The 27,595-nt window shown below is 39.0% G+C and overlaps 1 protein-coding gene and 2 long non-coding RNA genes across 42 annotated transcripts in view; 1 reads left to right on the top strand and 2 right to left on the bottom strand.

Annotated features, from left to right (window-relative positions):
* The window catches only part of CACNA1C (calcium voltage-gated channel subunit alpha1 C), a 472,560-nt gene that overhangs the window by 89,790 nt on the left and 355,175 nt on the right, over positions 1 to 27,595 (top strand). The gene's annotated exons all lie outside the window — the stretch shown is intronic.
* Positions 8,726 to 13,770, bottom strand: LOC121107504. The gene is made up of 2 exons (XR_005841705.1): positions 11,704 to 13,770; positions 8,726 to 9,764 (listed from the first exon to the last, which is right to left on the bottom strand). It is a non-coding gene; the product is annotated as an uncharacterized LOC121107504 (long non-coding RNA).
* LOC121107503 lies at positions 13,811 to 23,965 on the bottom strand. 3 transcript variants are annotated; one of them, XR_005841703.2, is made up of 4 exons: positions 23,567 to 23,965; positions 20,336 to 20,420; positions 16,780 to 16,849; positions 13,811 to 16,463 (listed from the first exon to the last, which is right to left on the bottom strand). It is a non-coding gene; the product is annotated as an uncharacterized LOC121107503 (long non-coding RNA). The 3 variants fall into 3 exon arrangements; XR_005841704.2 differs by lacking the exons at positions 13,811 to 16,463; positions 16,780 to 16,849 and adding an exon at positions 19,887 to 20,220; XR_005841702.2 differs by lacking the exons at positions 13,811 to 16,463; positions 16,780 to 16,849 and having other exon boundaries at positions 19,887 to 20,420.

Below are 27,595 nucleotides of genomic sequence, written 5' to 3' on the forward strand. Positions count from 1 at the left end.
GCCTCAGATACCTCACCTGAAAAGAATCCTCGCAGTCTTTCCAATAAAGTTCTTAACTGGGAAACTTTCTTAGAAGACAGCTTACTGGAACAAGCTATGCTTATTACTTGGACACATTATCAACAAATGCCAGCTGTAATTGCATAGGGGTTTTCTTTGCGATTTAGCAAGGTAGCTGCTCCCTTTTAGCCTTTCTATGAGAAAGAAGCACAGCACCAATCTGACATTTTCCAAGGTGGCTTAGGACTGTGCTGTTCAACTGCTGATGCTTCAGCACCTTAAAGTTTCAGAACGGTGCTAAATTTCTAATGGATGAAAAAATTGCTTTCTGTTCTACCTTTTTTCTTATCCTTTTTTTATTTATTTAAAAGATTTTTCTATTCTTTTCGAATGGGTGGCTAGTGGTACCTGCAAGTAAGTTAGGCAGCACAGGCGCAAGAATCACTTTACCAATTGTAAGAAGCAAATGCTGTATCCCATTCAAATTAGGGTATGTAATAACCAGCCTGAGGATTTTGAGGTATCTGCATTCACTGTGTATTAATAATGAAAGTGAATTTCTTTGGGCTCAACTACTAGCCTAGGATGAGCTCTGTGACATGTAGGTCAGTCCCTGCTGTTGTCTGAATTGAAGGTCTGAATGCTGACTCTTCATGCTGGGAAATATACTGCTGTGTTTTGCATTGTTTTTGGCACTTCTCATATTCTCTAGGAAGACAGTTCAGCAAAATTACTCTGAAAGCCAATAAAAAGAAACTAGAAGCTTTTTTTTGTTAGTTCTGCTTTGTTTTTCAAGCCCACTAATATATCAGCCAGATGCTGTTAGATTTCACACAATGCATTTCAAATTGAGATCCTCCACTTTATACACATCCTTCTGTTTTTTTTTTTCTTCCAGAGTTTTATTGACATCTGCTGTTAAATTTATCTTTTGTTGATAGGGTTTCTTTTATAGACCACTACTGGTTGCTGCTCATCTCGCGAGGGCGTTAAAGCAATTTAGCAAAACTTAAGAGTCTCAATTCTGAATTCTCAGACAGGTGAAGCAAAATTGCTGTTTTTAACATAATCGGTAGTTAGATCTACTTGATATCTAATTTGTCACTCTTTATATCAGTAGGTGCGGAGGGTGAGTAGTATGAATCTCTTTCTGGATCTGAACTCCTTTGAACTTGCGTTAGGTTCAGATTCCAAACAGGACATAAACATAGGTAGGAACTTAGGATCAAGGCAATCCTACACTGTCTTTGTCAGACCCCCTTCCTGGATTCTACTGTAGGTGCAGTTCCTAAATGAAAGTGGTGATGAAGCGTCTTTTTTTTTTTTTTTTTTTTTCTTAAATGGCCTAAAAATATGACCAGATCCATTTTGTTATTTCATTCCCATTTTTTACAACTTTCCTAAGTGTAAAGCTGTCATTTAAAGAGAGAAAAAAAAGATTCAGAATACGAGAATAAGATAATAAGAGAATGAATGCTAATTGTTTTACCATGTATGCTTCCACTTCCAGCATTTGGGTTGGATACCTGGGTTTAAGACAGACATCAACACCTTTTCAACTGTTCTTTCTGCATGAAAACAATCTTAACAGTATCAAGAGAATCATAGAATGGCCTGGGTTGAAAAGGACCTTATGATTTAGTTTCAATCCCCTTGCTATGTGCAAGGTTGCCAACCACTAGACCAGAGAAGTATCATCTGTGAGTTATTATAGAATTCTGCATTTGTAGATTGAATGTACGAATCATGACAACGCTTTTGTCATTTTAATAATATTTAACATAGTGATTTGCAAAAAGCAGTTCAGTCCTAATAGGAACACTAATTATGCACATTTTAGAAGACTTCAGTAGTGCTTAAAACAAAGGAGTTATAAAATAGTTATAAAAATACTTGAGAAAAACTTTCTGCTAAGCGATTCAAACTGATATTCCTAATTCAACCAGCACAAATAAATTCCGTAAAAGCACAACTAAGTGAATAGTACTTATGTGAGAAGGCTCTGAATATAAGCAGTGCTGACTGATTTTTTATAAGACAAGTTTAAAACTGCAATAGAAAATGTTTTTCTTTTTCTCTCTAAATTGTACCTTTAGGGAAAGAATCACCAGCAATGTAAATTCTGTGGGTTTGTTTGTTTGTTTGTTTGTTTTTTCCTGAAAGAATCTTATTGGAAACCTTAAGGAAGCAGCATATGACAGTATTCATCTGAACTATTTTTTAAACAACATAAAACTACGTCAAATAATGCAAGATGTGTAAACACTGCTTTTTGAATTGTTACCACTAAATGTGAACGAGTCTCTTGTTCTTTTGTTCTTAAGTGCTACTGATGCTCTCAGAAATGCTAAATCCTCCCCATTACTGATACCCAGGCTTTTTGGCTCGGCTGCCAGGATACCAGCTCTGGTCATGCTTGCTGCTCAGGATATTGTGTCTGCATGTGCCTTTGTGAAAGCTGAGAAGGATCAGAGATGGTGGTCATTGCTGCTTGGGAGGAAGCAGAAGAGTAGCCACCCACTTCTGACACGGGATTCAGATCTGGAGGTGTAGGCTGAATTTTTGTAGGCTGGGACTGATTCTAGAAGATTCTGTGCATATTTATGAAAATATCTTCAGCAGAGACCTGGGTGAAGCTGTCTTTTTAGTTTTGCTATCTCGAGCAACGCAGCCACATAATGCAATGGCAATTGAGTGGCACAGCATTTGTATTAGCAGCACAGAGTAGTTGTCAGATTGATCTGTCCCATCTGCGTCATTGCCTTGCAGTAGCATTATTTAATGAATTCAGGCTGCTGAGAGCCTTAGAAGTAGACCAGATCCTGTTGTGCTGGACACTACTAAGAATAAAAGTTGATCCCTGTTCCTTGATTAGAAGAAGAGAGCCTGTCTAGCTCAAATAGTTTCCTCCAGATGCTCCGTTCCTTGTCCTGAATGTGAACAGACCTTGCTTATATCATCACAAGCTGAGATCTGAGTGAGTTCATATACGTATCTAGAGCCGACTCAAAGCAAGTGGTATTCATTTACCAAATTTCTGGATTTAAGAATGTGACTTTGCATAGCATTTTCACCATAGCATTTTCACCTTCTTTAGCTGTGGAAAGTTATCAAAAAAGGAGGAGAAGGGAATCATAACTTGAACTGATTAAGCTCCAAGAATCGTGAATATAACTATGGTATTTGGGGATTAATTTGTGAGTGACTGTTCTCAGACTGTGGCCAAAGGGTTATGGTTTTTGTTTTGTTCTGTTTTATACATTTGTCAGGAGTTACCAATTTTGTCATACTGGCATTAAAATAAGGAAAGTGGTCTGTATGGAGAGAAGAAGCAACAGGCAAGACGACAGCAGTTTCTCATTACCTCCAGATATTTTATAGATAAAGAATAATTTCAGATTGGAAGAATCACAGTTCCTTGTGAACTATTGGTTATGATAACTTTGTTCAAAACTGATGAACATGCCCGATATGAAGAAAAAATGCTTTACAACTGGCAAGTTCAAATAAAGTCATTGAGGTGAGCTGCATACCTGTTGTGCGGCTCCCACAGTTCTGCCTTCTCCTCCCTTTATCTCTTAAGGTAATGGGATGTGCACAGTCTGAATTCTGCATCCCATTCCTGAAAGAAAAATCCTTGAAGTCTAATATATAGTGATATTTGTTGTTACACGCTTACGTAGTATAAAATGTTGATGTAGGACCAGGATGGAATGAGAGCTTTCTGCTAGATGCAAAGTTAGTCATATCAAATTAAAATATACTGATTCAACTTCAGTCATTGTAGGGAGTCACTGTCCTGGAGACTTTGTTCCCACACGGTAGTGGATTAAGGCAGAAAGACTTGTCCATCTTTTCTTCATGCATGGCAAGTCATTTGGAAGAGCTACACAGCTGGCAGAGAAGATGTGTAAGCATGTCTGACTCTGACAGGCTTGACAGTATTCCAACCATGTTAGTTAAATTAGCTGATGTACTAGGGGCAACTTCTAGTTTGTGCCAGGATAAGGAAGAACACCTTGGGAATTGTTTGCCTTCGTCTTGTTTTCCGTAGCCTTCATATTACACTACTGTATGAAGAGAAAACATGTTTGCTAGCAAAACAAGTATTTTTGTTCTCTTTGCATAAAACAGCTTGGAGAAATGTGTGAAATCCTTATGAAAATGTTAGTTAAATTGTAGGATTTACTGACAAAACAATGTGGTGGATGGGCTTCAATGCACTAAAATAATGACTATCACAGATTAATTATGCCACATGCTTTGACATAAGAGGATTGCCTGTGGGAATCAGTGAACTTCCCCTACTATTTCCATGTTTACAGATTTCTACTGTTAGTGTATTGAATGGGGATTTGGTGTTTTCTTATGAAACTTCAGAAATCGGTGTCTAACTGATTATTGGGCTAGATTCACGGTTACTGTATTGGATGCTACATGGGAATTTATTATTGCTTTGATTTCTTCTCCAACTTCATATTGGCATAGTGGAGCTTTCATATTGCGGTTGTGCTTGAAATTCAGTAGTTCGAATATTGTTGCCTTTGGTCTGGAATGTCAAAATCTGTATTCTTGGTAAACTCTTGAATATGCATTGGTATTAAGTCCAAAAAGGAAGAATACAGCTGTTTTTGTTTATGTCCATCTATAATGCAATCTAAGAGGGATTTGTGAACTTAAGGTTGGAAGCGTTGAAAATGGGCAGAGTAGTGCTTTAGGGTGCTTCGTGACAACATTGCAATTTCCGTAACTGCAGTAACAATAAATTCATATTGGCTTTTATGTTCACTGTCCTTCCTTTTGTGGAGAACTACAGTGGTATCTGAATAGATGAGTGGAAGAGGAAAATCCATTATAATGTGTAATCCTATCTGAGAAGGAAAATATTCATACTGTTTGGCTGAGACTCTACAATACATTTTATTTATGTGCATTCCTTTTAAAACTCACTAAAGTTCTGAACTTCCTCATTTCTTGTAGCAATGAATTCCAGTATTGCTATAAAAGCTTTTATTTATTCAGCCAGACTGCTTTACCTGTCAAATTTTCTAGCTGCGTCATGAAAATAAAAGGGGATAAAGTTTGAAAAACACACTTTCTTTTAGCAAGGAAAATATATATCCAAATTTGAGTGGCCCTTATTCTTTATCCTGAAAGTTTAAGTAGGAGCTGTACGCTCACTGCTTCTGAAAATCAAATCGCTGCTTTAGGTGCCTAAATATAGACATAAAATACTAACTCCTAGCAGTTGCTTTTCAAATTCTTGGCTTTGGTTACAAATATCAGTGAATACAGGTAATAGCAGAATTGTAGCACATTGTGCCAGAATCTAAATAATGAAAAGACCTGTATGATAATACATTAAAACCTACTATGAAAGCATCAAGGGAATACTATGATTAACTCAATATTAAATCACTGAATGACACATGGGGATATATTTTAAGGAAACAGTTCTTTGTATGTATGAATAACAACATAATAAATAGCTTATTGGAGCACATAAAGAAAGGAGGAGGACAGAACCTTTGCTGGAAGTGGTGGAGGCAAAGAAGACATCGCAGAACATACCAAATGATAGCAAAGTATGCCGTTCCTTTGGCCACCCCATTTCAGTTGTCATGAAGACAAATTCACCTGCCCTGGGAATCATGCTAGTGTACTGCACAGTGACATGTGGCCGCTGAATCACTGGCAGATGCTCTGCGTGCTACTGCCTGAGCCCTGGGGACAACTATCTGCAGTCGTACAAAACGGTGGAGCAGAGAGCTTGCTGCAGCCATAGCTGGGTGGGGTGAATGCAGGTTTTTGCTATATTTAGCTGTCACTGGGTTTGTCTGTGAAGTCAAACTCTGTTCATCTCCACTTTGGGCATCAGTGAGCAGGATTCATTTGTCCTTCAACCATGCAGGTCTCAAGGGATTCCTCCCCTCAGCTACTGCTCTAAACTGCCCCATTACCTGTTTCTTTTCCCTGTGCTAATAATGCTGCTATGTGGATCACAACCTACTTGGACCAGATGAGAAGCTGGAGAAAGCAGGATAAGCATTTCCTAAAATGATGATAATTTTTACTACTTCATAATGGCAGAAATTCATGCTTGGCCCCTTTATAGAGGGCTAAGAGTAGTTCAGCTTCTAAGTGATGGAAGTTTACTTTATTAACGGAGTGCTACTATAGCAATTTACATGTTTTCATTATTGCGAGACTTGAAGGAAAATTGTTAAAAATGAGGTTTAAAGTTAGATGGAAAAGAAAGAAAAAATTTAAGACACAAAGTCATCCTGGATGTAGCTATTTAAATGTATTTCCCAAGCCAAGCCATTCTGTGATTCTATGGTTCTATGATTTTGCTCCAAAAGTGAACTGAATAAGAAAAATGGAGGTGTTAAGTTTCTCACGGTAAAACCATGGAAGAGAACAAATTCCTTAGAGCCTAAAAAAACACTTTTAAATAATGGAAATTCCAAACGTCCTTAGAAGATGGGAGCACAGGTTTTTATACAACAAATTCATTACATGATAAGAAGATAAATACAGACTCTAAATGCTCTGAAGATGTAATGCAAGGTAACTGAATTTATAAGGAGAGGATTCTGTCCTAGTAGCAAGTGACCTGGAGAATTCACTGTATTGCAGAAACACAGAGGGACCTAAAAGCTTCATTGTTTTAAATATAGAAACTTAGCATGGCCTCAACAGAGAAAAGAACTTCTGGAAAGGAGCTCATGTCTGTGTATCCGCTTTTTTATCAGCTCCCCAACCGATTCAGGATTGTTTGGAGTCTTTTGGCTTCAGGGTGCTTGTGCTTTTCTTATTTTTAAATTCTTTTTTTATTAAGTACCAGTAGTAACAGTTAGGGGGGAATCAGGGGAAGAAAGTGCTACGGTCAAATTATGTTCGCAGAAGCCCTTTAAGCAGATGGACAACTGAGCAGATTGTATTTATATTCCAAAATCTTGGCTGATTTCAGATGTTATTTCCAGTCAGCTTCTAGATCTAAACCATGAAAAGGAATGGCAGACATGGGTGAGGAAGTGTCATGCCTCCACAAAAACAGCTGTGATCAAAGACGAGCTTGCAGAAACAAATAAATAAATAAAAGTTCCCCAAACTATTCAGACTCTGAAACAGAAACAGACTTGATCAGATGATCTTCAGTGCAGATCAATTCTGGATTCTTTGATGCTCACTGGTATGCTTTACCATGGTTACAGAAGTACACTGTGCTCTGGACTCCTGCCAGATGAACTCAAAGGGAGCCAATTGCCACTGGAAGTGCCTCTTTGAAAGGTGCAACTTACTGCACATGTTCTGTGACCAGCAGAGGTTTGTCCAAAGTGGGCCTGAACCCACTGCAAGACAGGGCAAGGTGGTAGGGGCCCAAGATAACCATAGAATCATAGAATGATAGAATTACTCAGGTTGGAAAGGACCTCAAAGATCATCAAGTCCAACCGCAGCCTAACCATACTACCCTAACTCTAACAACCCTCTGCTAAATCATATCTCCGAGCACCACGTCCTGGGTAATGATGTACGGCCAAAGCTGTGAAGATGTAAACACTTTCAGGAATGAAACGTAGGGTTTGGGTAGGATTCACATTCCTATCCTGTGACTGGCACTCTGCAAGTGAATCACTGAGGCTGTGCTCAACAGGAGTCTTGAACGCTATTTAATTTTCCTTAATTTGGGAATGGAGTATGATCAATTGTGTGTTTGCAACTCTCAGTGTGTACACCCACATGAGTTTTGTATCTGTTTTTTAAAGAATAAGGTAAGATAAAATGACTTTCTTTTTTGAACAGTCTGGGCCAAATTGTTTAAAGCATCCCTGCGTTTTTAATGACACTATGTTCATTAGGACAATATCTAAATCTGCTTGAAACTTGTCTTGCTGTAGGCCTCAATGCATTGCCTGGTGCCTAGCAACCATCAGCAGGGCCAGTATTTTCATCCACTCTTCCTCTGAAGTGTTTTCCAGTTTTCTAGCTAGGGTCTGAAATAAAAACCTGGGAGACACTTACCTCTTCGTGTAACAGCGATGGCTGATTTTAAGTACTTCAGGACAAGCTTGCTGTGGTAGGAAGCCCTCCAAATCATTCTTTATTATTCTAATATTATGATTTGGAATCCTTGAATTTAATCTCTCAAAAACCCTTCCCAAGCATGTGGTAGGAAGATGCAAGAATTTGTGCAATCTGTGTCACTTAGAAAACATTACAGGTCATCTGTGGGGAGGAGAGAAAGTGAAAAATAGTCCAAAAGGTTTATTTTCCCAAAGTTGTTTTTCTAATGTGTAATCAGGAGAAAAAGCATTCAGTGCTTCCTAAATAAGCAGAGAGCTCACGGATACAAACAGTTTTTCATCTCCATGCTGTTCAGGCAATAATCCTATTTTCTCAATATTAATAACTGTAGGGGCTTTGTGAGAAAATCTACTCTTGCAGCAGATGTGAAACCAAAACTGTATAGGCTAGACCTTGTGTGCAAACTACTATCTTTCTTTGCCAGGTTTCATTTGGAAGATATGCTAAGTAGATTGTCCATTTTTTTTTCCCTTTCTGTTAGGAAGGTACTGCATCTGTATTACTTGATCAGCATTGGGAGACTTGTGTATGTATTTGCAAGTGCCATTTGTCTACTGTGTAAGGCTGCTTTCCTCAGTAGTAGCTTAACATTATTATTTCTCTTGGCAGTAAAGTAAAAGAAAGAAAGAACAACAGTTTGTTTTGCTTTTAATCAAGTAGCTTTAAAATTTGACCATCTAGCCTTAGCATTTAATTTCTTTACAGTACTGTATTCCAAATAGCATATGCTGGAACTTGCAGTTCACATGGGTTTTGCAGAGGTAGTTCAGGCCACACTGGAGAACTCACAGTTTGTTTGGACGATAGCAGTACTTGCTTTAATGAAACACAATTAAAACCAGGCTGGTGCCCCTGGACTCCTGCTACAAGTTATTTAATTAAAGTTCATGGGAAGCTCGAGAGATGAGAACCTTTCTGTCCATATGAGACTCTTATGGTGATGAGCTATTTGTGAAGATGAAATGGTTTGCAGTAGAATAGAGTACTGGTCTTGGAGCTAGATATCAGCCTGTGCAAGCTGGTCTGGTGCCGTAGGATTTGAAATAATCATTTGAAAGCGTGGCTGCTGTGTGAAAAACAAATGTAGTTGTAGTGAGGGTGGGGAGCAACTTTCCCATAAGCTTCTCTTTGCTGGGACTTGCCTTATTTTACTTCTTTTCTGCTGTCTCCCCACCTACGTAGTCGTCTTTTCTCTTTAACAGTCACAGCAAGTAACAAAATCTATTTGTGCAGTTACAATACATTTCAAGAGACTGTCCTAAGAGACTGGCTGATACATCACAAACATAAACTTGGGGTTTATTACCTGAGTCATACGAAGCATGCTGTTTGAGTGAGATGATCTGCAAATATTCTTACAGTGACTGAACTTAGCACTGGAGGTTTGATGTTTATCTGATTCTTCCTTTTTTCCAACACATCACAGTCTAAACTGAGGTGCAGTATTTTTTAAGCAAGTTTAGTGCTTGTATCTGTAACATCCAACGCTGTGGATTAAAGTTTGACTGTCTTATCTCATGAGAAATACATATACGTTGTTTCCAAGCCTGTCTTTGATTTGTTTGCAAACTTTGGTTTTGGGTGCTCATATTGTCCTGGTTTGGGTTGTAAGGGAGAATAAACAGTAGATGGGAGCTAATTCCTCTTTGCAGTTCCATACTCAGTGTTCATCTCTGTATGAGGAGCAAAGAGATTAGGAACATGGTCAGCTGAGTGTGCTTGTTAAAATGAGTGGCAGGAAGTTTGGGGTATTCATCAGGGTATTCATCATCATAATTGCAAGCCATTCACCTGGGATTCCTATATTCTTGTGTCTTGTTTATACAGAGATGGAGGAAACAGGGTAGGAAAAGTCTCACTTTAAAGAAAAAGCCATCAGCAGCAGTGTCCTCTAACTCAAATCCAGTCTGAAGAAACATGAGTTTCCAACATACAGGTTGCATAATTGTCAGGCTGGAGTTTTCTGATTAGCATAGGCGTCACAATGGGCACTTCCTGAAGAGCTTTTCAGATTCAGGGTGGAATTTATGGCTTACATGAGAAAACATCTCACACAACCGTACAGTCTCACAAACGTAAGCTGTAGCAGCCACTGAGAGCTCAGTGTTCAGGGCACTCACTGGATCTGTGGGTTATCCTGATTCAAATCTTTAAGCAGATTAGCAACGTAAGCAGTGGCTCTTCTACCCCACAGATGCCACAAATACCGAATCACAGAATAATTCTTGGCTTTTTACCTAACACAGCTACTCTTCTTGGTGAACATAATTACAGCAACAAAAAGTGAGGACTAAATCCATGTCCACAGTTAGGAGATCCACCACAGATGAGTGAAGAAGTTTCAAGCCTGGACTGCAAGGAGCTGGTGTATTCATTTGTACGTAACAAGGCATCTCCAACAGGAAAGCCTGGGAGCAAATAATTCTATAATATGGTAGCTAAAACACTCTAGAGTCTAGATAGTGCATTACATGATGTCATGGTGTTAAAGACGATAGGTGACTCTGCTCAATTTTATACTTATGTTCTTCTGTTCTTATTGCTTCATTATGCCCATCTGTGGACAAACCATTTGCATCCATGTCCCAGCCTACTTGGGACTGGCTGGCTTTGCTTTGCAGTTCCCCGCATGAATAATCCGAAAGATTGATGAAAACCACTAATAATAGCAATCCCATTTGCATTATTAAACTGCCCTCATTGTTGCAAAATGATTCAAATGTATAGCAACAGGGAGAGTTTTAGAAAAAGGCCTACGTATGTTTCACAAGGATGTTTCAATTACTTTAACCCTCATTTAATGAACTACAGTAAACTAAGTGCTTAAAAGCCATATAAATAGTCATAAAGATTGTAAGCAGCCTTTTTGAACCTAAAGCAGACTAATGAGAAACATCGATTTAAAGGAACTGAATAACTTTGGCTCAAATTAGTAATGAAACAAGAGAACGTTTTGCTGCTTCAATAGCATGTGTGAAATGAATTGGTGGCCCCTGTCCAGTTTCTAGTAAATGTTTCACTGCTACAGTAATAGTCTCTCTATAAATCATCAGTAGTGCCCACATCACAAAAGTCATTGCTAATATTTGACCATAATTGGCTGAGTGAATATGTTCATGCAGGATTGTCCTCAATGCCTTTCAAAGGAGTTTGGTGTTTGGTTGCTTTGTTGTTCTTGTAGTGTGTCTTTTGTTTTTTTTTTGTTTTTTTGCTGATCCTGAAAAGCCTTGGCAAAGATTTTGAGGGTTTGGGTAAATATTACTGCAGATGTTCTTTGGGTACAATCTTGATTTCTAATTCTGTGCAAGTTTGATTTCTGTCCAAACTAAAATTCAGTATAACGAATATTACGAGGAAAGGCTGAGTAACCTGGGTCTGTTCAGCCTGAGGAAAAGAAGACTGAGGGGGGATCTGATTAATGTTTAGAAATATCTGAAGGGAGGTGGGAGGCAAATGGATGAGGCCAGGCTCTTCTCAGTGGTGTCTAGACAAGGAGCAATGGCCTAACCACACAAACATGTGGAAGAACTTCTTTACAGTAGGGTTGACGGAGCACTGGAACAGGTTGTGGAATCTCCTATGGAGATATTCAAGACCCATCTGGACGCCTACCTGCGCGGCCTATTGTAGGGTACTGCTTTAGCAGGGGGGTTGCACTCGATCATCTCTTGAGGTTCCTTCCAACTCCTGCAGTTCTGTGATACTGTGGAGGAGGAATGTAAAGAAAGGCAGTGGAATATATAGTCTTGACTTTGTTCTAATCCCAGTTGTTTCAGTCATTCTTTTGCTGCTGCCCTGTCAATGGTATAGACAGTGGTATCAGTGGTAATTCCATTTCTGGGTGCTCACAGAAAGCACTGTAATTACGTACTTTGTTGTGATGTTTGTTGGTATTTTCCTTACATTTAATAGAGTAAGAATTGTGTGCATTCTATTGGCTGCTATTTTAAATTTTCCTTTTAATATGTGCTGTCTTACGCGCTGTCCTATTGTTTGCCTTGTGGAATCACTATATTATGTTCCCTTTAATGGGAGCTAGCAAGAGATGTTTGGTCATACTGCCGGTTTGCCAGAGGAAAAAAACTCCAACTATTCAGAGTCTTAAAATTTGAAGTCTGTGTATCAGTGTGGGTGTAAGATCCCCAGGACTGTTTTAACACAGCACTCAGGGTAGTCTGTTACAAATCAGTCCAGATAAAATTAGTTCAAGGACTTCGTAAAGAACAGAGTCAATTCTAAACGTAGATCAGACTACATCCGAAGTATCTGTCAAATCTTTCAGATTTTAATTGGAATCTCTCATTCTAGGCTCTGGTCTTGCAGCTTTGTTAAGCTCTTCAAGTTCATTCTCTTTTGTTATTTTCACGTACTCTGCACTTGTTCTAGTGCTGGCCCTTTGTGCAAAGCGTGCATCATGGGAGGGTAGCTGTTCCAGAGAGACCTGAAACTTCTCCACAGAAAAAAATAAAGCCAAACCAGCTGAGTACAACAAAGCAAGAAGCTTGAATTCCCACACCTTCTCTTGAAAGACTTCCTTCTGTGTTAAAAGGACAAAGAGTTTTGGTTAAAGGTTTGGGTAATCATCCGTTTGGTGTGCATAACTGAACCTCAAACCTCCGGTGGTTTGACTGTCACTGTTCAGCATTAAAAGGGCTTTCTTTGCTTGTGTGCACTACGCATATCCAGAAGTCAGTCTCATTTTTCAGTGTGCTTCAGGCACAGTGGTACACTGTTAGCATTAGCAGACCGTTCTCTTAAAGGTCAGATGAAGTCAAAGAGAAGCACATTCCTTGGGGATTATAAAATGAAGCCAGAGATGACACTTCCGCAGTTCCAAGGAAAGGGCAATCTATTTTTTTTCCTTTTCTTTTTCCTGTGTGTATGCATGCATGCACATATATCTGCATCAGAAAGTCTCCACGTTCTGTTAAACACCGTGATATCTTTGTAAGGGGTAGGTTGCACACTGAAACATCATACTGACTCTTGAATTGTTTTGGTTCTCTTGAAACAGTAATGAAGAAGCATCACTGATCCATAGGCTGCACTGAGGAGACAGTGGTAGCAAACGCTACGATGGTTGCATTCATGCAATCTTTTTGTTTATGGCAGATTAAAAGATAAAAGTCATTGGAGGAGATATCTGAAGACTAAGGCATTAGAAAGGAGCTGGTTAAAATCATAGTACTTTGCGTGGCCTCATGCTACCTTATTTCCATATGCTGTTCAAGATAATTAGCGAGTTGAAACTCAGAGTGGCGTGACAGACTTGACACAGTGCATGGTATTTTGATGAGGTTATTTCAGTATTTACTATATGAACATATTTTGGTCTAATTGGGGCAGTCAGGTGAAAATCAGAACACGCGGAAAAAAAAAAGAATGCCCCAAGGGCACCTACTCCATAGCGAATACTTAAGGGCTGGATTTTGGGTGGCTGTTTTCTCACTCACCACTACTGGTCGCATCTTCTGGATCCTACACACACTGAATACTACAGTGCTGTGACCTGTAATCTGATTTTAAGATAAAAACCCTGGAAGTCACTTGCAGTGCGTATTGATGAATGAAGTCTAGGAGGTGTGCAAAAGTGGAGGTGAAGTGCACAATGGCTTCAAACTCAGAATTTTCTGACTTCCACACCTGCATGTCACCACTTGAACCATAGCACAGAGACATCTGTTCTGCTCCTGACTCTGCTGCAGGTGCAATTGGCTGAGTGCCTGGGAACTGGGAAGGAGAGCAGGTGAAGTGCAAATTTTTGTTGTTTGCAAAGTTTGGAAATGCCAAACCGAACAAATAAAAATGGACTTTGGCATAAGTTCAGCAGTTAGCGCTAAGTCAGGAAATGGCCCTTTTTAGTACAGAAGTGCAGAAGTTCCTTCTTCAGGCAAAATTCCATCAGGGTTCCTCCAGCTTCAGGATTGGAAGGGATGTGAGTTGACGGATGCTCTTAGGAAATGATAAAGGACTTTGTAATGTGTGGGAGCCTGAAGGATGACTGGCTGGGGACATGGCTGTGCAATGTAAGGTATGCTTTGAAAACAGATTTTGCAAAGAACAGTGGGCAGAACTTGAAGAAGAGTCATTGTATTAGGGTGTACTCATGAGATTGTAAGACGCTACTGTTAGTCTGCAATGCTTGGCATTGGAAAGAAAATCACAGAGCAAATTAGGTTGGTAGGGACCTCCTTAGAGTCATCTGGTCGAAGCTGCCACACAGACAGAGCCAGCTTTGAAGTTAGACTGAACGTCAGAGTTAGATGGGCCGTTCTAGTCTGAAACTTCACAGTTTATTCTAATTGTACAGAACATTTTAGTACTAATTTCTTTTCATCCCATTCCAATTTTTCAGAAACACTGGATTTGAAAATACAGAAAATACATTCTAAATATTTTTTACATGCAAAACTAAAAACAGAAAGCAAATTAGGTTGCTTTCTGAAGATATTATTCTTATTCTTATTCTTATTCTTATTCTTATTCTTATTCTTATTCTTATTCTTATTCTGAAGATTCCTCTTCAGAAAGAGATATCTTTTTCTTTTTTTTTCCTGTCCTCAATATCCTTATGTTTCTTTGGGACATCAAGATGTGCAGTATTTTTTCTTACAGAAAAGCCTGGTTCCTATCCATTAGCTTAAGTTTTTAATGAACATATGAGGTCTAATGATCCCAAAATTGCACTGAAAAAAGGTGAACAACAACCAAACCACTTAGAATATCTAAGATTTTTATGTTAATATATACCTGTGAAAGTCGCACTGTTCTCTGAAGCAGCAAAGTCTGCAGAGAGAGGAAACTGTCTTCTAAATACCTCTTCAATGTGCCAATGTGCCAGGAATGAAATATCTGTATGTTTAATTCCCACATGTAGGCAGTGAAGGGCTAGAAATCAAATTTTCAAACTTTAGATTATTCCTATTTGATGGTTTTTATGACAAAGTTTTTATTTAGAAGAATGTGTCACTTCCAGTTACAATCACATTTTGGTAAGAAATGCTAGAAAAATCATTTATTTTGTAGTCCGGCTGGCTAATAACAATGCTTCATGGTGTTTGCCATTTTCTGTGGAGTGCACATATATTTATACACATTTATATAGCTTCTGTATTTTTGTTTTGCCAGTAAGATTCTTCTAGCCAAAGAAGAATCTACCCGTAGAGGTATCTTTTGCACTCACTCCTTTATTTGACCTGGGTTCATTTGTAGTATTCCTTTGTCTGACTTAGCCAAGATGTACCTGTGCACTTTGGTCACAGCTGTGGTGAGTTCATCTAATAGATGCTGCAGGTCTGTAGGCTTTCACAAAACCAGAAAAATTCAAATATGTTCTGCAGTATCCTCTTCCTTGCTAGCAATGATAGCATCTCTGAGTTATTAATATCTTGAGGTAACTTTGAAGTTTCACTGGGCTTTCCTTGTGCTCTCATTTTGAGAACAAATATGGCCAGGGTTAAGGGAGCATCAAAAGAAATCTAAACTTAGCAAAGTTCTGAGAAATGATAACTTTTTATATTCTGGTTTCTCATAAGGGTCTGCAAATTCCTCAGACAGGATTCTTCAGCTACTCTGAATAGGGCTGATCTTGGTTGGAATTCCTGGCTGATAGCACTTTTATCACAGGCAGCGTTTTGTGGGTGAAGGACCAATCTGGGACACAGCAAACACAGCTTCCAGTGCTCTGCTGTTTCCTACAAGAAATGTGGGAATGGAATGGTCCAACAGCTGGAAAAGTTCAGCTCTGTTCGATGCAGTGTGTAGGTGAAGCTCAATCGTCCTCATCCCGCGAGAAGCTCTTAAATACGGAGGACTTTCTTTCTGTCCTTGTTGTTATTTATTCGTACAAAATAGGACTATTACATCAGGAGACAATAGAAAGGAACAGCCATGTCTAAGTCTCCAGCCAAGTTTGGACTATTCAGGATTACTATCTTTATTGTCCTGAATGAGGGTAGAGCTTCCAGTTCTCACATTCTCTGCCCAGTACACAGGCAGATCTTACAGTGTAACTCTCCAATTCTTTTAAAATGAAATAATCTGATGTAGTTTGTATATCTTAAGACAAACAATTAAAATTTTGTTTTAAAATAATGCGTGGCAATTAAGGCATCCCTTAATAGTTCTATAAGTCTTTATAGATGAAATGTAGCTTCCCGAAGAAAGAATATTTCACTTGAGTCATAAGTTGCTCCTGCAGATATCCGAGAGGACACTAATAGTCCCTACAAACTATAGTTTGCAACTCACTTTTTTCAGTACTGATCACTGTACACTTATTCACGCTACAGCTGGGGCCTTCCTGTGGGGCTCCATTCAGAACTGGGAGGTGCAGTATATTCAGTCAACAGGGATGGTGCTGCACATTCAATCTGATGAAACAGGAGTCAGTCCCACTTAGAAAAAAGAAGGAGCATTATATTTGAGCACTGCAGGAAGTTTCTGAGTGAAAATGACCAACATTCTTGATTGACTATTACTTTTATACTGAACTATTAGAGTGTTTAAACGCAGCAATTAATAGAAACAAAATACCCGAGCACATTTAGGATAGAAAATTCTACCAAAGACTCTGCAGCAGCGTTTCATTTGTTCTAAAAATTTTCCCCACCCTTATAGATTGCCTTAATAACCCAGATAAAATAGCGTTTTGCCTGCTTGGTCCAGATCTTTTTGACACATTCTTACCTTTGTTCTATAAAGGAGAAACTCGTCCTCATTCGAAGGACCAGTGCAGGACTACCCCTTGTTTTTACCACTGCAAAGACAAGATTTTTGGTATAGAACTATAATCATACTACAATCACACTTGTGTCAGTAACACATTGTATGACCTAGCACAAAACACCTTTCAAAAGTCTGTATGGAGCTCTAGATGATTTGGTCAGGAAAAAGTGTAATATAGCAAGAAGAGCTATGCTGACTCTGAGAAGGACTTTGTGGCAGAAGAAAGAATAACAGTGTGAGTGACAGCTCTTTGAACTGCATTTTTTTTACATGGGTTCTTCAAGAAAAAAGCATAAGTGATAGCACTTTCTGTCAGTCTTCTGCTAATAAGTTTTGAATTCATTGGCAAATGTTAATCAACAGTAACATAGAGACAGAGGTCTCAAAGATGTTAAGTTCCTAAAACACTTTTGAAAAGAGTGGCTGATTAATGGAGAGAAACCCTGTGAATAGCACCAGTGAGAGAATTTCAGAGAAAACTCAGCTATTATCCGTTGAGTTTGGCAACTGGCAGTAAGAAAATTAAACAAGCACATGCACAGTACCTCAGCTAAGATAGGTTTGGCTTCAGACAAAATCTTTCTATGACATGCCCAAACCAAGAAAGGTCAGTGAGGTTTGGAGCAAAGAAGGAATGCTACAGGAGGGTAAGGTAGAGGAACTAAGAGAACAGCATGATGAGTCACTGGGAATATAGGGAGGAACAAAAGGTATTTTTCAGATAGCTGTGATTGCAGGTAGCTGGTGAAATGGAGAAGTACAGTGGGAGTACAATGAGGAAGATGAATGGACTTGAGCTTCTTGCCATTCAGCTGGAGGAAGAAGAAGACATAAAGTGTGTAAATCCATTGGAAGTCGGATTCCATTAGTTCTCCTGCCCCAGAAACTGTTTGTTCCCTTTTGTTTGGGGGAGGGGTTTGTGCACTGTCCATCCTTTTAGATAGAATTGAATATGGTATTGAATGTTAATATTCAGCACTTGGATCTCTCCATGAGGATGTTCATCCCAAAGATAGATTTGAATTGTACCTTTTTTATTTTTTTTTAATGTTGTGTACATTTGTGGACTGTGTTATTGACATGAAGGATAATTTTTGAGTTTGACTATTATGCTGATGATACTCAAATTTCCTTAGATCATAAATTAAAGATTTTTACTCTGTCAGAGACCTTTGAAAAGAATTGGAAATATCAATAGAAAAGAACCTCTCTCATGTCCTCTAGATGCTGATCAACATCTGTGTTCTTTCCTTTGTGCCTCTTGTTAACTGAAGTAAAAAGATGCATTGTGCTACTCTCATTTTCCTCTTTTTTTTTCTTAATCTTTGACGCCATACTTGGAGGTCCATGTTATATTTATTCCATGTCAGTTTGTTCCTTACTTAGTCATAACTAAAGCTGATTAAGTCTTTGCCATTATCCCCACAAAAGACCTTTGAGTTTTGATGCTGATTACATCCCATCTTTGATAGAATTTCAGCAAAACAGGTACAGATTAGTATAAATTAGTACATACACAAGGCGTGGGAGGTTTGTGATCAAGTCCTACTTATGCAGATCAAAAAAGAAGCAGAAGTCAAAACTTCAAATGTTCTCAATGTGTAAATGTGCTGTTTTCCAGCCAGTCTTACCCATATTCCATACATACAATGCCGTTTGTTGTTTGAAGGTGGTGAGATAGTCTAGAATAATTAAAAATATAAAAGAAACTGTAGGAAATATATATCTGTGTGATGTTAGTCTTTCAAAATAGTGTATCTGGGTTTCAAAGTATGCTATTGCCAATGTTAGTGTAGCACATTAGGTTATTTTGAGGAAAAAAAAATCAGAGGAACACTGTGGATGTTGTGAAGAAGTGAGGTTGAAGACATAGGGCAGACAGATGGGAGGGAGGCTAGCTGGAGCCTGGTGGGTCTCCTGACCTCTCTCTTCAAGCATCTCTTGGAAGGAAAATGATGCAGTATTACGACTAATGAACAGGTTGATTTCTAGCCCATCTTAGGAAGCTTTCCAGAAGACAGGATGTGGAGATCCCTGTTGAGAACAAAGTTATGATGAATTTTCTCGTACATTTCTGAGGGAAAGCCATCCTTCTGAGGGACACACTAATTCTTTATTTGTATATAAAATGTTTTTATTTTATTTACTTAATATACATATTTATTTATTTAATGTGAATTAAATATTCCTATTGGAGCCTTGCATGTTCATTATGCCCACTTTCTGCTTTCGTAACTGGCTTAGACCTCAAAACTTGAAAGACTCCTTAAATTGCAGTTCTTCTCAGAAATATGACTTTGTTTAAAAAGAAAAAAGATGTGATAGGTTGTCATGTTTCTCTCTATATAGCTTCAGATCAAATATATTTAGATTACAGATATTTTTGCTGTCAGCTTTGCAGACTAAGTGAAGAAAGACAAGCCTGATTCTTTCCTACTTGCACATCATCACCAGTAATATTCTACAGTACAAATTTGACTCTCAATGAAACTTGTACAAGCCCATTGTTTCAGTGTAGTTTTACAGGTGCCAGAAACTGCCAGATCTGGCACTTCAATTGAAACTTCTGAATTGATATACAAGCCAAAATAGAACCTGTCTGACATTGATAGACATATTTCTTCCTCATTGATAGGATGAAGAAAAGAAATTTAAAGCAACGTCTAATCAATTAGTTATAACAGGGTTACATAGACAGTGTTCATGTTGGTAGAATTATTTTTATGGGTTGCTTTGTAGAGAAGAAATCATAAAGAGATTTGTGAATCTTTCAAGTAGATTTGAGTCAATTACAAGTACTTAGTGAAAATTAGCTGCAATTCAATGGTTCTGGGGATGATCTTATTCAAAGTTCTAGGTTTAGAGTTTAACTGGCGTGAAATATGCTCACTGCTAAATGTACAGAGGTTTATGGAATAAACAATATAGATATAAACAATATAGACTTTTTGGTTGGAAAGTCTGGTATTCTTATCCAGTCAAGGGACGAGATTATCTTGTAGCTTGCTGAATTAGTTACAACTGAGCAAAAATACAGACAAGTCAAGTGAACAAAAATGGAAAATGTATTCTCATGGGAAGCTATTCCAAATTACCTATTTTATTTTAAATTGACATTTTGCCATTTAATTTCTGTACATAGACAAACAGTGACATTTCAAAGAGATCTGGCCTTCTACTGATGAGGTGCTCCCTTTTTCCTAAGGGTGAAGGAGACGGTCACATTATTTAATTATTCAAAGCAGAGAAAGTGATACAGAAGGCAAATCCAGCACAGTTAGAACAAAAGTGCTTCCTGAAATGGCATAATATTTTCACTGTGCATTTAAGGTGAAGTTTTCTCAAGATAAGGGAGCTCAGGTACAATCTGAGAGATGAAATCAGAGCCTCCTCCTTCTTGAGCTGCAAAAGAATGTGATGCATCTTTTCTTTTGGCTGCAGATCTGATCAGCAGTTTTTCCTGCAGTGCACAACCTCCACATTTTGGAATTGTAGAGAAATGTTTGTTGTGTTATACCTGCTTGCTTGCGTTCAGCTCCAGGTAGATGCCTCATCACAGCTCACCCCATTTGTTAGCTGAAAACAAAGCTTCCATTTCTCTCCTGTGGTAATAATAAAATAGGTAATGTTGATGTTATGGCAGCCCTTTTTCACATATTTCCTGGGCTAGCTGTAGCTTCAGCCTTAAAATATAAAGTAGATTAAAGGCAGTAAGAGGAAAAAAATGTTTGAAACAGTATGAAGCTAAGAGGATATGTAAGGGGATACATATAAAACTCCTTAAATTTAGATGCTTTTAGTGCCTATATGTTAGAAGTAAATTAATAGTCATTCCTGGGTTGCGGTCTGGTATTCCCAAAAAACTTCAAATTAAAGTGTAATACTCATTTGCAACTGAAGTATCAAATTTTGTCTCCCATTGGAAGTTCCAAAATTTGAGTAGAAAACAATCTGAAGTCAGAATATACATCCAACTTTTTTGAGTGAATCAAAATGTAGCAATGATTTGTGTCAAAATATTTAGATTAATTTCATTTCCACCCTTGTATTGTATTTTGTCACTAGGTATAATGTACATTGATTTTAAATATACAATTACAATTAATGGTTTAATATGAGCGGGAGTAGGTTAATTGCTATGTTCAGCACCTGAAATTGAAAGTTTTGACAATTTTCTGTCAAAAACTTCAGTTGATAGCAACAACACATCTACAAAACATTTCCATTTTGATAAAATGCAAAAGAGAACTTTTCTGCCTTTTTTTTTTTTTTTTTTTTTTTAGCTCTAAAGCATACTGAAAGAAACACATAGTATTGGTAACAGAAATACAGAAGAATTAAAATAAGGAAAACACAGTGAGACCACGTGATGGTGGCTTTATCCTGCTCCTTGATTTGCCATTAGCACTGTACACGCTAGAAAGACAGTATCTGCCTGCCACTCACAATCCTCCCTGCTGCCTCTGTAATAACAAGAGAAGGGTCTGTGCCCCAACACAGCTAACATTCCTTGCTGGCTCTGCTCCCCACGTTCAGCCTTTCCATGTAGAACTCACTGAGGGAAGCATTTCCAACTAGTTCAGCCTTATGGATACAAATGGGGTCCTATGCACGGCACAGAGAACAAAATGCCTTTATAAAGGCTGTATACTCTTCGGGGAGCTGCTTACTGGCACCTCCGTGTATGCAAGAATTTGGCCAAAGAATCCCCGATTATATTTCATAAACAAAACTAACACAGAGAGTTCAAAATAACTCTCTTGAACTTCGGAGAACACTGAATCTCTGGAAGCCATGCCTGGATGGATACTTGTGCTTGCCGAGGGAATACAAGGAGAGTGAAAAAAAAAAAGCCAGCTTTGTTTGGTTTTTGAATTTGTGACTTTCTAAGGGGTTATCATCATGTTGGCATTTGCTTCACGTTTTTTTGTTTTTGTTAATTTATTTTTTTCCCTCTCTCTATGGAACTGAAACCCATCCAGACAAGAAAATCAAGTTCGGGGCTGAAATGAGCAGAACTAAGATACAGTTATTTTAAGTGTTCTGTGTCTGGTTATGTTTGTACAAATTAATCTTATCTGATACGATGCAAGTCAAGATACATGAAATTCAGTGATGATGCCAGAACAAAGGGAAAAGGGTAAGAACGATTCTTCTAACTAGCTGAGACATTTTAATTTCAGATCCTTTCTGAAAACAAACAGCCACAAGAAAGAAATCTCTCTCTCATTATTTCAGCTTTCTCTCTATTCTTCTTCTTTCTTTCTTTTTTTTTTTTTTAATTAATTTTCCACTCAAATTTGGCCTATTTTTATTTAGTGCCTTTTTAGGGTGCCTAAAAATATACTTTTATAATATTCTCAGTAAATCCACTGCTTCTTTATGTCACGACTGAAAGGTCCTTGTGTACAAGGACGTTATTTCAGTTTCTCAAATCCACCACACCACCAGTAAGTGTTTAATCGTGACATTTTCTATTTGCCTCTGCTGCCTAATATTTTCTGAAGAGGCTATGTCCTTTATTGAAATACAGGGGAAAAAAATGAGTGGAAATGGAAGAAATATTTTCATCATATTACAGCTGAGGTGCTATATGCTTTGTCCTGATCACTGGGTCATGTTCAGGACAGAATCAAAGGAGAAAATATTATCTGTGTTGGGTGCTCAGAGCAGAAGAGGACAGCATATTTTAATCAGAGGTTTTGCTACTGCTGAATCATACAGATTTTGCAACATCAAGATGCTTTAGAAATTCATTTTATGTTGCCAAATTATTTGTAAAGAAAAAGCAACAACATTCAAAAAGAAAAAAAAAACAAACAAAACAAAACCCAAATGTTTCATTTTATCATCTTAAGCATTAAAAGCATATGTATTTTAATAGGAAATTATTTCCTATTTTGCAATTTCTTTTAGTTTTATGCATAATATTTTGCTTTTCAGTTGAGAAAAAAAAAAAAAAAAGAAAATCCTTCGTAGTGGGAAGAATTAGCGTTTCTTCAAACTCCCCTTACTTAAAAATTAGGGATGGTGCTGGGGAATCCATTTCCAGTTAACCAAAAAGAACTGTTTGTTTTGTATGGAGAAAAGGACTCAAACTCGATATTTCATTTTGTTGATCTTTTCCTGTGAAGGGAGGCAGCTGGACATGCAGCTTGGCCCAACCCCGCTGTATTCCTGCCACTGCCTGGAACCACTGAGGAGCCATTCCTAACAATCCAGTAGCACGAAACCACATGTAACTTGGAACCAATAACTGTAAAGTGCTGCCAGTTAGGATGGGCTTCGATTCTGATATTTCAGTTTTCAGGGACTCATACAACTTTCTCTCCTTTAAAATTCTTGCTCCTTGGAAGAAAGGTGCTCCAGATTTGTCTGTCTTTCTGTGCTATGCTGGGGCGAGCTGCAGTAGTCAGTTTTGGTTTTTTTGTTGTTGTCCTGCTTTCGCATGGTGACCACAGAGAAGCAGCAAGGGCCACCTTTTGCTTTCATAGTCATCACTTTTGCTGACTTCTATTGAAGAAATTTTCTCTTCCGCCTTTCCTTTCTTCACTGACAAGCCTTCATAACACTTGCTTTTGTAAACTGTTCTGGTTAGAGGTGTCCTACCCACATCGCCATGATTCCCAGTGCCCCGATGCACTCATCACACTGCATTCTGAGTTGAGTTTTCCCTTATTTTGTGGGATCTGTATGCACAAGGATCGTCTGGGGTGGAAGTGAAGCCCAGTTCTCCCCGTACCCTCACCTCAGGACAGTTCTGACCCTGCAATGCAAACCAGCAGAGCTGCCATGCTTTCTGACCACTAACGCAAAGGTTCAGAAGGCTCTTAATCTTTCATCTGTCAGTTTCTTCACATGTTCATAACAATTTATCTCCTTTCCTGCATTTTTGTCTCACGCTCGTGTTGATTTAGAAAATCTTCCTACTGTCACGTTTGGGTTGTTTCTGTTGCTTAGAAAAAAACGTGCTAATTTTAACAGGTGATCAAAGTCTGCGTAACATAAACACCCCATAATTGCAGCGACCTTAATGCAGCCTTACTCTATTTTGCCTGCTACACACGAGCACCTAAAAGCCCCGACATCTTTATTTTTAGGCCTTGCCGGTTCCCGGCCTCCTCTCTGCTGCTGGCTACCTGGCAACAGCCGATCGCCATGGCAACGCCAGCGGGCGGAGCCGGGCCCTGCGGCTGCTGCTGGCGGCGGCGCTGCAACGCGGACCCCGTGCGGCCTACCCGGCCCTGCTGGGCTGGGGCAGCGCAGGGGAGCGGGAGGAGGGGAGGAATTCGTGCTCCCAGGAATTCAGCATTCTGTGGTTCTGTGATTCTATGCAGTTGCTGAGATATAAAGAGCTCTTCCTGTCCAGTGCAGCTCCTGTTTTGAGTCGTTGTCCAGACACTCAAGTGTGGTCATTTTGTTTGCTATTCATCCTTTCATAGTTAATACAGTACTTAATGCGAGTTCAGAGATTCATTTCTTAATGTCAGCATTTATCCCATGAAATTCTTTAAGTTATTTTATTTTATTTTGTTTTATTTTTAAAATTTTGTAGTTTCTGGAGGTTTGGCCTGATAGTTGTGAGAGAAAGACTGTTCACAGCCCTGGATATTCACAGAATTGTTTGAGTTCGAAGGGACCCTTAAAGGCCATCTGGTCCAACCCTCCTGCAGTGAACAGGGACACTCACAGGTAGATCAGGTTGTTCAGAGCCCCTTCCAGCCTGACCTCGGGTCTCTCCAGGGATGGAGATCATTTCTGTGGCCCTCCTGTAGATGTGCTCCAACAGGTCCACATCACTCCTGTGTTGAGGACTCCACATTCGGATTCAGTACTCTAGATGAGGTCTCCCCAGCACAGAGCAGAGAGGCAGGATCACCTCCCTGACCTGCCGGCCATGCTTCTGTTGATTCAGCCCAGAATATGGTTGAATGACTTTCTGGGCTGCGAACAATAGTTGGGACATATTGCTGTTAGCAGTATTGGAACATATTGCTAACTTTACTACAAGCTCTGGATTGCTGCAGCTTCCATATCTTGGTTTTAACTCAGTGGGATATGACTCAGGCCTGACTGCTCTTCTTTCCATGGCTTATGCAAATTAGAAATGATTGGCATCTTTGCATTAGAAAACGTGTTTTTTATTGAAATTCTCCTCAGTGTGGTTTGTGGAGGAGGGAGTGGATCCTGCAGGTGAACGTCTGGTTGCACAAATGATGGCAACAGAGAGATTTGGTTAGGGCAAAGAAAGAGAGCACAAGCAATCCATATTTCTGGAGTGCATTGGTGATAACTTACTGCTGTAGGTGAATGAGGAGACAACAGTGACATGGCTCTCTGCAACTCATACTTGCAGAATAAGAAGAACTGGCCATAGTTGTTAAAACTGGGGACTACGTGGGCTTTGGTGACAAAGAAGTGGTGGAGTTCAGGATCATGAAACGAGAATAAGGCACATAGAAGGATCAAAACCCTTGGTTTCAGGAGAAAGCAGAATTTGACCTGACCTTGTCAGGGATCTGCTTGGAAGAATCACACAGGAGACAGTCCTGTGGAGCATGGAATTCAGGAGAGCTGGTTATTTTTTCCAAGGATCACATCCTTGAATCTTGAGAACAATTTATTTCAACACACAGGAAATGGAATATGGCAGGAGGACTACGTAGGTGAATGAACAGCTCCTGACAAAACTTGGGTTTTAAAAAGAAAGCATATAAAAAGTGAAAGTAGGGCCCAGTAAACCCAAGAGAACTATAGAAACACTGTCCAAGCATGAAGTCATGGGGTTAGGAGAACCGAGGTCTATATGGAGTTGGATATGGACAGAGATGTGAAAGGCAACAAGTAGTGCTTCTACAGGTATATCAGCTGCAAAAGGAAGATGAGAATAATTGTAGCCTGCTGCTGAATATTGTGAGTGACCTGGTTACAAAGGACAGGAAAAGGCCTAGGTACTTGATCCCCTTTTTGCCTCAGTCTTTAATTGTAAGTCCATCTTCAAGACTCTCAAGCTCATGAAACTGGTGAGAAAGACTGTGGTGATGAAGATCAGTCAGGTTAGGGAACTTTTAAACAAAAAGGACAGAAGTGTATGGGACCTGATTGGATACATTCTTGAGAACTGAGGAGGCTGACACTGTCACTGTTAAGTGCACTCTCAATTATCTCTGAAAGGTAATGACAGTTGGAGGGAGGTCCTTGAGGGCTGGAACATGCAATGCTTTTCTGTAGTGTGAAAATGGAGGACATGATAAGCATAACAATAGAGAAAAAGAATGCCCACAAACTGATGAGAACATGACTTTTTTGAGGGGAGGGGCTCCAAAAAACTGAACTTAAGTGCTGTATGTCCAAACTGAATCAACACTGCCTACAGAAAAGCAGACAATTTTTTCTTTTCTGGGAAGCTTACTGGTTGCAAAATTTAATTTTCCTCAGAGAAGTTTCCATGGGGACCAAATGACTACTCTAAACAGTCGTCGTTTAAATACAATACATGCTGGTTTGCCATTCCTTCTGGGCTGATGCCAGTGTAACCAAACCCAGCAATAAACAATGTATCATGAAATTCTTCAGCGGTGATTTCACCACCTTTTTTGGATGTGCAAGCGAGCTATGAAATAAGCGTCCTTAGAGCCAAAGGACCAACTTGCGGCAGGTGTGTGAATGGTCAAACTCAGCAGGTGCAAAGTGGCATGGAGTGCAGCCAGCACAAAGGTGGATCAAGGACATAAGGCATCCTCCAAAAACATTTGTGAGGGCAGTTGCTGCCTGGTCCTGCTTTCAGGACTCCGAGAGAGTCTTTGCCTTGTCAAGTGAGTGATAGCAATGTTTCTCCAGTCCTGCTGAGTTTCCACCAGTATATTCAACATCTTACCTGGGAAAGAAAAGCTGTTTGCCTTGGAGTGTCTTGTCTTGAGTTTAGGTTGGTAGGTTCTTCGTAACTTTGTGTTTTCAGGTCCTAGATTTCCTCAGTGTTACCATTTGTTACTATTTAATAATACAACTTTGAGTATTTTCATCATGTAGAAGTGAAAAGTTTTTCATTTTTTACCAAACTATACCCAAATATGTGCTATGAAAAAGACAGATGTGCTTTGTGTCATGTCAGAAATTTATCTTTAGCGTCATGTCACTTTGAGGCCAGCAGTTGCCCATAAAAGCACAGTGCAATGTGCTTACTTCCATATCAGCTGCTGGAATAGAACTGGTCTGGTACTTTAGTAACTGCCATCTCACAATGCCTCTCTTAGCGTTAGTAAAAAACCTAGTGCTCAGTTTAGTACCTGAACTTGGCTGAAATTCCTGGATCGGCACTAGGAAGTAACACACTGGTAGCATACATATCCTTAGTTAGATAATTTGGGGATATCTCATTCAGATATCCTAAAGAGGAATCTGAATTTGCATGGATATGTGTAAACAAAGTGGAGATCTAAAATCGTATCATTTGATTTTCTTCTTCATCATTCATAATTAATGTGTGGAATGTTTTACGTTACATGTGAAATATGTTCATGATTATACGAATCTTAGCAGCTGCACTTAGTAATTTGGATTGAGTTTAAAAAAAAAAAAAGATGAGTGTTATGAAGCTACAGACAAAATTGATATTCACTGCCTGAGAGTATCAAGTTAAGCATCGATGGGAGTAAAACAAAATTCTTGTTCTTGGTGGGCCTTACATTGTTAAACTGTGAATTTAATGTATTGCCTCAGTCAAGATAGTGACCTACTTATGCAAGGTTACTTTTTAAACAAAACCTGTGGAAGCATG

Source organism: Gallus gallus, chromosome 1 (genome assembly GCF_016699485.2).
Source record: "Gallus gallus isolate bGalGal1 chromosome 1, bGalGal1.mat.broiler.GRCg7b, whole genome shotgun sequence".
Classification (NCBI taxonomy): Eukaryota; Metazoa; Chordata; class Aves; order Galliformes; family Phasianidae; genus Gallus; species Gallus gallus.